This window comes from Prionailurus bengalensis, chromosome A3 (assembly GCF_016509475.1).
Source record: "Prionailurus bengalensis isolate Pbe53 chromosome A3, Fcat_Pben_1.1_paternal_pri, whole genome shotgun sequence".
Lineage (NCBI taxonomy): Eukaryota > Metazoa > Chordata > Mammalia > Carnivora > Felidae > Prionailurus > Prionailurus bengalensis.
The window spans coordinates 37,131,031-37,146,270 of record NC_057354.1 but is presented as its reverse complement, the minus strand read 5'-3'; positions in this window follow the sequence as shown (position 1 = coordinate 37,146,270).

Sequence of the window (15,240 nt, the reverse complement as noted above, 5' to 3'; positions counted from 1 at the left end):
AAGGAAACCTAGCTGAAGTTAAAGCCAAGAGTTGACAAATAGCTGACAAACATGGTTACCCAAAAGTAGTGCCTACAGACAGAAAGACCAGAGACCCCCCAGTGTGAGGAGAGCAGGGTTTGAATACCTCCCAAGTCATATCTATTAGTATGAAGTGGCAGAAAAGGTATGTAGGAATGAAGAGACACATGCATACAGATACAAATTATCAACAAGAAGCACCAGCAATAAACAGGCAATTGTATGGCAAGATGGAGGATGAAAAGTGGGTAACTGAGAACTCTTAAAATGTATTGAAAAGGATATTTCCTAAGGCACACCCCCATGCACACAAAGAATTGTAATTTAAAGGGGTTATGAGTATTCAGTGCCCCCAGGCATGGGACAAGTAAATGCAAATATTTCCTCAAAGAATTTCCATAGAGAAATTTCCAACACTTAATAGATCCCTCTCTCTTTCTCACACACCGCATAATAAAGCACCCACAGAAAGATGTAGGAGAAAGATGTAGGAGAGAGATATCAAAAACAACTGAAGAATCAGACCCACAAAGAAGGCAGATACTGATTTACCAAATATAAAATAATAATTCAAAATATTTGTATTTAAAGAAAAACAGATTGAAAAACAGATTGAATGTTTTCAGATTGAAAACATTTAAAGAGGAAGAGCTTATATAAAATAACCAGAAAAAAATCGAAAATAAAGCAAATAGAAATCTAAGACATATCTAGACTCTTCAAAGTCCACCTGTAGAATATAAACAAAAAATATTCTAGAAGTCAGCTAAATTGCAGACTCCAGAAAGCATCATTCCCTGCTTATTATAGTCTAGCTCTAATGACTCTTGTTTTTCTCTCATGGGCTTCCTGTAGCATATGAATAATAGTTCACAGGAACAGATAGGAATGCAAAGAAGTTTTATTATTAGGAATCTATTAGTATAATTTAACATGTTATTAATGACTGCACAAAAGAAAGAAGTCTTCTCAATAACTGCTAAAAAGATTTAAGAGGTTTTAATACCCATTTTTAATAAAAACAATAAACTAAGAAGTAGAATGGTTCTTCTTCAACTTGATTAAAAATCTAAATCCAAATCATGGAGCTAACTCAATATATAACTGTGAAACACCAGAGGCCTTCTCATAAAATCAGGAACCACCACCACAGAGGGTGGTTGCTCTTATTTTTCTGTTAGTGTTCGAGGAGTCACTTGGTCAAATTCTTTTCTGCAGGCCTGATTCTTTGAAGCTCAACACACATTTACTATTTTTCTTGTATTTTGGATACTTGTGAGAATAGAAAATCTGTTCTGTTAAATGTTACTTGCAAGTTAATTACACCAAGAAGCTTGTAAACCTTTCTCAGAAAGAGAAGTTTAACATTATAAATGAAATATAAAATGTTGACAAGGTCTTATGAAAAATTTTGGTCTAAGAATTGTGCTACCTCACATTTAATGTTATTACTAAAAAAGAAAGAGATACAGAGATAAGAAAGAAAGAAAAAAAGAGATAGAGGAAGAGGGAGGGAAAGAGAGGAGGAGAGAGAGGGACAGACAGAGACATACAGACTTGTCCAGTAAACCGAAGGTAAAAATTAGATTTTATCCTGGATGCAAGCAAAGAAGCTAGGCTGCCACAGTTTCATGAATCTGATGGAAAACTGTAGACTCCTGGGCCAGATATGAAGGATAGATTTTTTACTCACAGCAATAGCAGTAGCCAGAATATTGGTATTTTTGCACTGTTTTCTCTAACCCAAGTTCCCACAGGGAGATGCAGAGAGAGCCACATAACCTCTGTGCATGCAATGCATTGCATTACAGAAGAGGAACGCTGAACTTAGCAAATCTGCATCTTTATAATGGACAGACTTGCTTGCCATTTTATTCAGGAGATGTTGTCTTTATTATACTGGACAGTAAACATGCCTGTGCTGTGCTCTGGAGGGAGATAATATCTCCATCTTCTAAAGCTATTTACTGTACAAACAACCTTAAAAAGGCAGTTTAGAAAAAAAGAGCATCTTGCTCAGAAGACATGTAGAAACACCGGAGACCTATCTGTCCATTGTCATTATATAGTTGTAAGTATGACATTTTGTTTATTGTCAAGCTTCCATATGAAACCCTTATTTCCATGAGGGATGGACTATGTTCATTTTGTCTACTACTGCATATATGATGTATGACTCTTAGCGATAAGTGGACAAAACTTTACTGTGAGTCAACAAAGTTTTCAACAAAGAAAAATAGCAATTATTTCAATTATGTCAGTACTTACCAGATATGTGTATATATGTACATGGGTGTATATTTCATATAATACCACTAAAATACTACATATCTCTGCATATCTGATTCAAACCCAATAAATGAGAAGTACAAAATGAATTTTGGTTATAATATACATAAACTCAATATTCACTTCACCTTTAGGCTCAAATCTAATAAATGCAAAGATAACTTTCATACTTTAATATTAACTATACAATTGTGGAACTAAACTGTTACATTGATTCTGTGCAACCTTTATATTATAAAGCTAGAATGAATTACTGTGCAAACGATAATATAAAAGTAGAATAATAGTGTGTACATCTAGAAATGATGTCAAGTTGTCTGTGATACTTGACTATAGCAATGGCAATTATATAACATTCATTCTGCCTCCTATTTGCCAGAGACAAAATGAAGCAATAGCATTATTCTTTCTTGTCACTTCCAGATGTAGTTCAGAGCCCTCTGAACATTATGTTCTTAGTTAGCTACCACCAGTTGATTGGACATAAAGTGAAAATTGAACATCTGCGCTGTCTTGGTCAAAGAATCTCTTGGACTTCATACTAAATCAGGTCCTAGAGATACTCCAGTGTTAGTGTCACTGAATCTCCAATATTAGTTCACCAGGTACTAGTCTACAGTGGTAGTTTACTGGGTACTCGAATAATATGCAAACTTTGTTGAACTTTTATTGTCTGTCAGGATGTTCTAAAAATGTTAATATCCCAGTGACATTGTGAATGAATACTTTTACCATTTCACAGATGAAGAAACTTAGATAGCATGATGTTAATTTGTCAAAGACCACACAGCTAGGAAATGAATGAAACAAAATTCTTCTGACACTGAAATTTGGTTCCAGAGTCATACCTTTTTCTAAGTTTATTATTTTGAGAGAGAAAGAGATAGAGAAGCAGAGAGCCGTGAGAGAGTATCCCAAGCAGGCTCTGCACTACACAGGACTTTATTCCATAAACTGAGATCATGACCTGAGCTGAAATCAAGTGTCGGATGCTTAACCGAATGAGCCACCCAGGCACCCCCAGAGTCATACTCTTAACTATTACAAAGTGTAAAATTAGCAAAATACTCCTAAACTTGGTTTCAGATTAACTAAATTGTCATATACCACATTTTTCATATAAACCTTTCATATGGCAATCCTGCTCCGTAGTGACATTTTACAAAGCTAGTATACTATCAGGGAGGCAGCAGGAGACTCCAAGAGTCCTTGTCCCATTAATTCATTTATTGGATTGTTGGTCAGATGGTCAGCAGGTGTTCAACTATCTTACTTTGCCTAGGACTGAGAGATTTCCAGGACACAGGACTTTCAATGTTAAAACTTGGATAGTACAGAACAGAACAAACACTTGGTCACACTAGTGGTACTCCACTCTTAACATGTAATCCACAAAGAAAGAGGTTCCAGATGGAGTACTTATAGTCATCAGTTCACCAGGATTTATCTAATTTGCCAAGAATCATCTTGTTTGCCCTCTCCAAGTCCCCAGTTATTTTCAAAATGAGGATCCTTAGTGGTTCTGTATTCAAAGCTGTGTTTCCCAAACTTCGGAGCATATCAAAATCATCCATATGACTTGTTAAAACATAGACTTTAGGGACCCACCCCAGAGATTCTGAATCAGTAGATCTGAGGTGGGGCCCAAGACTCTGCATTTCTAATAAGCTCTGGTAATGCTATTGGTGATTCAAGGAATTATAATTTTCAGCAAGGTCATTTATCAGTGTAGCTCTGTTTCAGCCACCGTGACTTACCACCCTCTGATTCACCCCTAGTGAAATTATTTATCACATTTGGAAACTGGTAACTTCTGCCCAGATCTTGATATTCAGTAGAATTACCATACTCAGTAGGGCATCTAAAATCTTGATTTATCACCTCTGAAAGCAAAACAACTCTGTCAATAACAATTTTTGCCCTTACATGCTAAAAACAGTTGAATGTCACTATTTCATTGCTGTTAAACACTTATTCAACCTGTTTGTCCTTAGTCCTAATCCCATAGCATTGTCCTTCCTAGTGAATGTAAGAAACACATTTTCCCTTTCTCATCTAAGTGAAATGAGATTGAAACTCATAGCTCAGGGTTAATTCAATGCAGTTTTGCTATTTTATAGAATTATGAGCAGCATTGCTCACTGAAAGCAACTTGTCACAGTTACAATGAGTATTAGAGTATTAACCTCACTCCCTTATAATATTGGGTTAGCTTTAACAATGCAACTGATTCTCAGCTAGTTTCTATAAATCACAGCACACATGACAAAAAACTGCTGTAAAGGGATAGCTGGTGCCTCTAAGATAAGACGGTCACTTTTTTGCCAGGTGTCTTGAACATACTATCAATAATATAGTACTTCATCAATTTCTTTCATAAACTTTCTATAGTTTTCAGCATACAGATCTTTTACCTCTTTGGTTAGATTTATTCCTAGGTATTTATGGTTCTTGGTGCGATTGTAAATGGGATCAATTCCTTGATTTCTCTTTCTGCTGCTTTGTTACTGATGTATAGAAATGCAACCGATAGTTCTAGCAGTTTTTTGGTGGAGTTCTTCAGGTTTTCCATGTAGAGTATTATGTCATCTGCGAAGAGTAAAACTTTGACTTCTTCCTTGCCAATTTGTATGCCTGATTGCTGAGGCTAGGACTTCTAGTGCTATGTTGAACAACAACGGTGACAGTGGACATCCCTGTTGTGTTTAAGACCTTAGGAGGAAAGCTCTCAGTTTTTCCCCATTGAAGATGATATCAGCTCTGGGTCTTTCATATATGGCCTTTATGATGTTGGGGTATGTTCCTTTTATTCCTACCTTCTTGAGTTTGTTTGTTTTTTTTTTATCAAGAAACGATGCTGTATTTTGTCAAGTGCTTTTTCTGCATCTACGGAGAGGATCATATGGTTCTTATTCTTTCTTTTATTAATGTGGTGCATCACATCGATTGATTTGCAAATATTGAACCATCTATGCAGCCCAGGAATAAATCCCACTTGGTCATGGTGAATAATTCTTTTGATGTACTGTTGAATTCAATTTGCCAATTTCTTGTTAAGAATTTTTGCATCCAGGTTCATCAGGGACTATGTCTGGCACACCAAGACATACGTATTCTTTAATAGAACTCAACACCATATAGATGTCAACTAAACAAATTTATAAAATTAACATAAAATAGCAATGACTTTTTCTGGAGGGACAGACAAAATGAAGACAAAATTTATATTAAAAAATAAACAATCAGAAACATGCTACAACAAATGTACAATGTAGGGAGCTTAGACATAGATAGTAACATTATAAACCCTGTATAATTGTGTGTTTGAAAGATGGATAGAAAGACAAAAGGAACAGAACATTCAGAAATAGACCCAAGTACATATGAAATTGAAAAATGAAAAAGATAGTGATTCAGATCAGTTGGGAGGAGATTAACTTTTTAAAAAATGGTATTGAGAAAACTAGCTATTAAAAAAAGATAAAATTCAATTCATGTGCCATACCATAATCCATAGCGAATGCCATTTGATTCAAGATCTGAGCATAAAAAGTAAATCCTTTGTAACTCAGTGGTGAGAAAATCTCTTTATGAAAAAATCTGGAATAATACAGAAAATGTGATAAAATTAATTACAGTTTTTTAAAATGATTTTTATAATGTTGACTATATAAGGAAAATCCACTTTATGAAAAATGAAATGAAAATTACAAACTGGGAAAAAATGCAGTTTATATGATGACCAAGAGCTTATACATCTTTAACCTATAAAAGCACTGTCTGCTGAAAGGCTTAGAAGACAGAAAAATAGCCATATGCACACCTAGTACCTGATGGGGGCTCCTAAATATCATTCACTACTGAAAGAACCAGGACTCCATGGAAAACTGGTGATTCCGGGCTTAGGGCAGGAAATAACACAAAATAATGCTGGGCCCTGTTATGTCAGAAAACAAGGAAGAGACTAGACACTCATATGGTATATCAGAGGGATATTTATGCCAATAAGATGACCAAAATGAGACAGTTGGAAGAACAAAATGAATATCGAATGCAATTTATTGAAACACATTTAAAATATATTTTTTTCATTAAAATATGTGTGTGTGTGTATTTTAAATTCTGAAGAGCAAGCCACCTTCTCCACATCCACCCTCCCTTTCCCCCAAACCCCCTGAAAAATAAGCGATGCATTATACACTATTGTAGGTCATTAGGTTACTAATTCTTCACTCAGAAAATAGCAATTAGAAGAGCATTTCTTCTGATTTTCCTCTTTAAGCTGTATTCATGGTGGCTAAACATTGATAAGTTGATAAGGAAATAGTATTTGTATGAGAAATCCAGCTGTTGGAATATGGAAAGAAAGAAGGAATTAGAAAAATCACCATTTTCAATTCCTATTGAAATAATTGATAAGGAATGATCATCACTGTTGGATGAAAGGTTGATGTAAATGTTTACAATGGACAGATCAGGTCATTAGTCACCTGAACTTAATGATCCCACTTAAGCGTCATTAGATATGGCACAACTGAAGAGCGTGACCTCTGGTGTGCTTTGTGTTGATAAAGCACACCGAACAGGTGAACGATAGTTTGAAAAAAAGAAATCTAAATCTAATCCCACCTTGAATACACAGGAAATACAGGAGACCGAGAAACAAGTTAGATGCCCATAAGGAAACAGACATTTCTGGAAATCATACAATCTACAGAGCAGTGGCCCAGTGTCTATAACCCAATTGTATACAGACAAAATAGAAGAATAGAAAATACTGCTCTAGACTGAGGGAGAATAGCAACCAAAAGAAATGTATGGAACTACGGATTGTGCCTGCATCCTGATTTAATCACTTGGACTGCAAAATGACACTTTGAGACTATGCTGAAAAAGTGATTGTAGGCTGAATTTTAGATAATTACAAGAAATCATTGGTCATTTTGTTAGTTTTAGTAATTGTACAGTGGGAATATTTTTTAAAAAGTCCACAATTTGTAGGAATATGTAGAATAATGCAAGATGAATAAAAATTGATTTAAAATCCTTTTATGATAAATGCAATAAATGTACCAAACTCTTAATAACGTTTGAATCTGGATAATGGATATATAAAACTTCATTGTACTACCTTGTCTAATTTTGTGTATGCTTGAAATATTTTAAAAAGTAAATATATATTTAAAAAACCTTCAGAGTTCACTTAATGTACTTCAGTAAAATTGAAGTCTATGTCAATGGCTGATGGAATGCCTCATGACATTAACCTGCTAGGATTATTGTGAAGGCTCTTCTCAACCAGCTGTTCATTCCCTCACCATTCCCACACTTCAGGGAGTGTGTGACGTCTGTTGCCTCAGTAGAGCCCCCTCATTTGACTACTTGTATTGGGGTTGGGAACAAACTCTTATCAAGTACAAAGTATGTGACAGTTGAAGGGAGGTGACATTTTGTCACAGTGGGGAGGTGTTTATCCGAGTCCAAGGCTGGTGAGTTGAAGGGACTGTAAGAAAAAAAAACACAGCATGAGACCCATCCAGGTCTGCTGAGTAAGAGGTAGAGTGTGGATAATCAATAAACAAAACAAAACTGAGGCTTATCATTGTGTGAAAGGTCAAGGCAACAAGTGGAAAGCAGTTAATTATAATCTGAGAGCAGTGTGTCCTTGGAATAGCACCAATGTCTTCACAGTGTATGCTATTTTGGATCAGGATAGGGAAGTTCAAGAGGTGCTGCAAAAGCAGTCATTGGCCCAGAAATAGAGAAGCTGTACAGATTGACATGGTGGTAAATACAATTGATAGATCAAATGTGAAAAGAGCTCATGTAAAGTGATATGACTGTACTTTTTAACTTTTTATAAAGTTTATTTTTTGTAACATTTTTATTTATTTTTGAGACAGAGAGAGACAGAGCATGAATGGGGGAGGGGCAGAGAGAGAAGGAGACACAGAATCGGAAGCAGGCTCCAGGCTCTGAGCCATCAGCCCAGAGCCCGACGCAGGTCTCAAACTCACGGACCGCGAGATCGTGACCTGAGCTGAAGTCGGACGCTCAACCGACTGAGCCACCCAGGCGCCCCTATAAAGTTTATTTAATTTGAGAGAGGGAGGGAGGGAGTGGGAGAGAGAGAGAAGGAGAGAGAAAGGCAGAGAGAGAGGAAGAGAGAATCCCAAGCAGGCTCTGTGCTGACGGTGCAGACACTGGCATGATCCCACAAACTGTGAGATCGTGACCTGAGCTAAAATCAAGAGTCAGACACTTAACCAACTAAGCCACCCAGGTACCCAATGACTGTACTTTTTATAATCAAACATACAAAGTTGATACAGGCATATACAGGCTGTCCTTAAAAACAGGTTTTCTTGGAGCTTCTCATTACAAAAAAGTTATCACTGCTTAAGACTTTTTTTTTTAATTCATCATTCCTTTACCTGCAACAGAAGACATCTGGGGGTACTTAAAAAAGCTTTTATTATTACTATAATTTTGTTTGAAATAAATTTTGTTGATGATAAACAACATACAATAACATGTACAGATTTTAATATTGATGATGTGACCACCACCTCAATAAAGATATGAAACACTTTCATTACCCCCAGAGGTTTCCTCATATACCCTTTTCCTTTTGGTTTACCTTCCCCAGGGAGCCACTGATCTGTTTTTTATCACCATAGATCATAGGCAAGTAACCATTTGCCTCTTATAGAACTCATATAGATAGAATCATTTGGCATATATTCTTATGTGAGACTTTTCACTCATCATGTTTTTTGAGATTCAATCATATGTGGAATGTATCAGTAGTTCATTTTTATTCCATTATTCAGCACTTTTTGAATCGCTCAAAATGGTATTTTGTTTTTTAAGCTTTATATAAATGCTATAATACTATATTTTTATAATTTTTGAGAGATATAATTTGTTCATTTTACTTATTATACATGTTACATTGTAAGAATATGCCATAATTGTTTATCATTATAATTTTTGATATTATTACTTTAAAATATGAGACATCATTTTAAGGGTAACTTTTAGCAACACCATCATCATCAATATCATTATGCATGTCTATATATGCAGTATTCAATTTGATAATAGATGGCCAATTATCAGTTCTCTATAAATTGACCTGTAACTACAAGACTAATAAATAAAAGTATTAGGAGGTAAACAGATTTGTTCACCAAAGTTATAACTATTGATAGATGTAACTCTTATTTTAATTCTAGTTAGTTGGCATACAGTGTTACTTTAGTTTCAGGGGACAACATAGTGATTCAGTAATTCCATACGTCATCTGGTGTTCATCATGACAAGTACAGTCCTTAATCCCCATCCCACACCCACTCCTTCCCTCTGGTAACCTTCAGTTCTCCATTGTTAAGAGTCTGTTTCTTGAGTTGTTTTCTCCCTCTTCTTTCCCTTTGCTCATTTGTTGTGTTTCTTAAATTACACATATGAATGAAATCATATGGTATTTGTCTTTCTTTGATTTACTTCACTTAGCATAATACTCTTTACCTCCATCCATATTGTTGCAAATGGCAAGACTTCATTCTTTATTATGACTGAATAATATCTATATATCTATATACATCACTTTTCATTGTCCATTCATCAATGGATACTTCCATAATTTGCTTTTATAATCTGGCTATTGTAAATAATGCCGCTATAAACATAGGCGTGCATGTATCCCTTTATTTTTGTTGTTTTTTTCTGTTTATTTATTTATTTTGAGAGAGAGAGAGAGAGAGAGAGAGAGAGAGAGCGAGCACGAGCTGGGAAGGGGCAGAGAGAGAGGGAGAGAAAGAATCCCAAGCAGGTTATATGCTGTCAGCAAGGAACCTGATGTGGGGCTCAATATCACAAATTGTGAGATCTTGACCTAAGCTGAAATTAAGAGTCAAATGCCTAACTGACTGAGCCACCCAGGTGCCCCTCATGTATCCCTTTGAATTAGTGTTTTTGTATTCTTTGGGTAACTACCTAGTAGTACAATTGTTGGATTCTAGAGTAGTTTGATTTTTAACTCCTCCATAATGTTATCGACAGTGGCTGCACCAATTTGCATTTCCACCATCAGTGCAGGAGTGTTCCCTTTTCTCCACATCCTCACCAGTACCTGTTGATTTTAGCCATCAATGATATGATATATCATTGTAGTTTTGATTTATATTTCCCTCATAATAAGTGATAATGAACATCTTTTCACATGTCTTTTGGCCATCTTTATGTCTTCGAGAAATGTCTGTTCATATCTTCTGCCTATTTTTAAATTATATTGTTTGTTTTTGGGGTATTGAGTTTTATAAGTTCTTTATATATTTTGGATACTAACCTGTTATTGGATATGTCATTTTCACATATCTTCTCCCATTCCATCAGTTGTCTTTTAGTTTTGTTGTTTCCTTCACAGTGCAGAAGCCTTATAATTTGATATAGTCCCAAAATTTAATTTTGGGCAAGGTTCACTTGCCTCAGGAGACATATCTAGAAAAAAGTTACTATGTCTGATGCCAGAGAGGTTAACTGCCTGTATTCTCCTCCAGGGTTTTTATGGTTTCAGGTCTCACATTTAGGTCTTTAATCCATTTTGAATTTATTTGTGTATATGGTGTAAGAGAGTGGTCCAGTTTCTTTCCTTTGCATGTTGTTGTCCAGTTTTCCCACTATTTGTTGAAGATACTGTCTTTTTCCCATCGGATATTATTTCTTGCTTTGTTGAAGACTAATTGACCATATGCTGTGGGTTTATTTCTGGGTTTTCTGTTCCGTTCCACTGATCTATGTGTCTGGTGTACCAGTACCATACTGTTTTAATTACTACAGCTTTCTAATGTAACTTTAAGTCTGGAATTGTGCTACCTCCAGCTTTGCTTTTCTTTTTCAAGATTGCTTTGGCTATTTGGGGTCGTTTGTGGTTCCATGTAAATTTTTGAATTGTTCTATTTCTTTGAAAAATTCTGTCACTATTTTGATAGGGATTTCATTAACGTGTAGCTTGCTTTGGGTATTGTAGAAATTTTAACAATATTTGTTCTTCCAATCCATGAGCATGGACTGTTTTTTCATTTATTTGTGTCGTCTTCAGTTTCTTTCATCAGTGTTCCAGTTTTCAGAGTGTAAGTCTTTTACCACTTTGGTTAGGTTTATTCCTACATATGTTATTATTTTAGTGCAATTTCAAATGGGATTGTTTTCTTAATTTCTTTTTCTGCTGCTTCACTATTGATGTACAGAATGCAACAGATTTCTGTACATTGATTTTTGTATGCTGAAACTTTACTGAATTCCTTTATAAGTTCTAGCAGTCTTTTTAGTGGAGTCTTTGGGGGGTATTCTACATATAGTATCAAGTTATCTGCAAATAGTTACAGTTTTAATTTTTCCTTACTCATTTTGGATGTCTTTTATTTCCTTTTGTTGTCTGATTGCTGTGGCTAGGGCTTCCAGTACTATGTTGAATAAAGTGGTGAGAGTGGACATCCTTGTCTTGTTCCTGACCTTAGGGGAAAGCCCTCAGTTTTTCACATTGAGGATGATATTAGCTATGGATTTTTAATATATGCCCTTTATTATGTTGAGGTATGTTCCCTCTAAACCTACTTTGTTGAGGGTTTTTATCATGAATGGATGTTGTACTTGTCAAATGCTTTTTCTGCATCTGTTGAAATGATCTTACAGTTCTTGACCTTTCTCTTATTGATGTAATGTATCATGCTCATTGATATCCAAATACTGAACACCCTTCCCCCAGAAATAAATCCCACTTGATGATGGTAAATAATTTTTTAAATGAATTGTTGGAGTAGATTTGCTAGTATTTTGTTGAGGATTTTTGCATTCTATGTTCATCAGGGATATTGGCCTCTAGTTCTCTTTTTTAGTGGTGCCTCTATCTTGTTTTGGTATAGGGATAATGCTGGACTTGTAGAATGAATTTGGAAGTTTCCTTTCCTTTTCTTTTCTTTTTTTCCTTTGGAATAGTTTGGGAAGAATAGGTATTAACCTTTCTTTAAATGTTTGGTAAATTTCACATGTGAAATTATCTGGGTCTGTGCTTTGTTTGTGTTGGGAGTTTTTTTTATTTCTGATTACATTTCTTTGCTGGTTATTGGTATATTCATATTTTTTTCTTTCTTCTTGTTTCAGTTTTGGTAGGTTATGTGTTGCTAGAAATTTATACATTTCTTCTAGATTGTCCAATTTGTTGGCTTATAGGTTTTCACAATATTCTCTTATAATATATATTTCTGTGGTGTTGGTTGTTATTTCTTCTCTTTCACTTGTGACTTTGAGTGCTTTCTCTCTCTTTTTCTTGATAATTCTGGCTAGAGATAGTATCAATTTTATTGGTTTTTTTTTTTAAAGAATCAGCTCCTGCTTTCATTGATCCGTTCTATTGATTTTTTTTTTTAGCTTTAGTATCATTTATTTCTTTGTTTAATTTTTTTTGAGACAGGGAGATACAGAGCATGAACAGGGGAGGGTCAGAGAGAGGGAGACACAGAATCTGAAACAGGCTCCAGGCTCTGAGCTGTCAGCACAGAGCCCGATGCAGGGCTCGAACTCACGGACCGTGAGATCATGACCTGAGCCGAACTCGGCCGCTTAGCCGACTGAGCCACCCAGGTGCCCCTAGTATCATTTATTTCTGCTCCAGTCTTCATTATTTTTTTCCTTCTGCTGTTTTTAGGTTTTGTTTGTTCTTTTTCTAGCTCCTTGAAGTGTAAGTTCAGGTTATTTAAGATTTTCTTGCTTCTTGATGTAGGCCTGTATCGCTATAAACTTCCCTCTTAGAACCACTTTTACTGCATCACAAAGGTTTGGACTGTCGTGTTTTCATTTTCCTTTGTTTCCATGTACCTTTTTATTTCTTTGATTTCCTGATTGAACCATTCATTGTTTAGTAGCATGTTATTTTACCTACATGTATTTGTGGTCTTTCCAGAATTTTTCTTATGGTTTACTTCCAGTTTCATAGTGTTATGGTCAGAAAAGATGCATGGTACCTTGAATTTGTTGAAGCTGGCTTTGTGGGCTATTATGTGATCTGTTCTGGAGAATGTACTGTGTGCATTTAAAAAGAATGTGTATTCTGCTGATTTAGGGTGGAATGTTCTGAATATATCTGTTAAGCCCATCTCTTCCAGTTTATCATTCAAAGCCATTGTTTCTTTATTGGTTTTCTGTTTAAATAATGTGTCCATTGACGTAAATGGGATGTTAAAATATCCTACTATTATTGTATTGCTATTGATTTTTCCCCTTATTGTCATTAACTGTTACATATATTTGGGTGCTTTCATATTGGGTCCCTAAATATTTACAATTGTTATATCCTCTTACTGGGTTGGCCCTTTATTATTATATAGTGTCCTTCTTTATATTATATAGTGTCCTTCTTTGTCTCTTGTTACAATCTTTGTGTTAAAGTCTGTTTTGTCCAATGTAAGTATTACTAGTCCAGCTTTCTTTTGACGTCCATTTGCATGACAGATGTTTCTTCATACCATCACTTTCAATCTATACATGTCTTTAGGTCAAGAATGAGTCTCTTGTAGGCAACATATAGATGAATCTTTTTATTTTTAATCCATTCTGTCACCCCATGTCTTTTGTTTGGAATACTTAGTCCATCTACATTTAAAGTACTATTGATAGATATGTATTATTGTCATATTATTTATTTTATGGTTGTTATGAAATTTTCTCCGATCGTTGTCTTTCTCTCCTCATGTTTTGCTGATTTTCTTTACTGATATATTTGAATTTCTTTTCTTCACATGTTTATTAGTGGTTTTTGATATATCGTTACCGTTGGGTTTATATATAAACTCTTCTCTATATAGCAGGATATATTAAGTTGATGATTGTTTAAGTTTGAACCTATTCTTTACTCCTCTCCTCCCCATATTTTAGGTATATGTTTCATATTTTACGTCCCTATATTTTGTGAATTCCTTTCAGATTGTTTACAGAAATATTCACCTTTACAGCTTTTGTGCTTTCTACCTTTATACTGTCACTTTTGGTATCTCCTTTCCACTCAAAGAGCCTTTTAGGATTTCTTGCAAGGCCAGTTTTAGTGGTCATAAACCCCTTTAGTTTTTGTTTGTCTGGGAAACTCTTTATCTCTCCTTCTATTCTGAATGATAGCCTTTATGCATAGAGTGTTCTTGGCTGCAGATTTTTCCCATTCAACACTTGGAATGTATCCTGCCAATCCCTTTGGCCTGGAAAATTTCTGCCAGAAAATCCTCTGCTAACCTTACAGGTTTCTCCTTGTAAGTTACTGTCTTCTTCTGTCTTGCTGCTTTCAGGGTTTTTTTTTTTTTTCTTTATCACTATATTTTGCAAATTTAATTAAAATATGTCTTGGTGTGTATCTGCTTTTGTTGATTTTGATGGGAGTTCTCTGTGCCTCCTGATTCTGGTTATCTGTTTCCTTCCCCAGATTAAGGATGTTTTCAGCTGCTATTTCTCCAAATAAATTTCCTGCCTCCTTTTCTCTCTCTGCTTCTGGAGCTCCTATAATAGTAATGTTATTACATTTGATAGAGTCACCAAGTTCCCTAAGTCTCTTCTCATTTTGCATAATTCATTTTTCTTTTTTTTCCACTTGATTACTTTTCATTACTCTGCTTCTAGGTCATTTTTGGTTCCTCAGTTTCTTCCAGCCTGCTGTTCATTCTGTCAAGTGTGTTTCCATTTCATTTTGGGCTCTTTATCTTAGCTATGTTATTCCTTATCTCTGTGTTCAGGGTCTTACTCATGTAAATACTCTACCCATTTCTCAAGTCCAGTGAGTATTCCTTATGATCATTGCTTTAAATTCTCTATCAACCATGTTACTTATATCTGTTTTTTGCTTAGATCTCTGGCCATACCTTCTCCTGTTTTTTCATTTGGGATAAA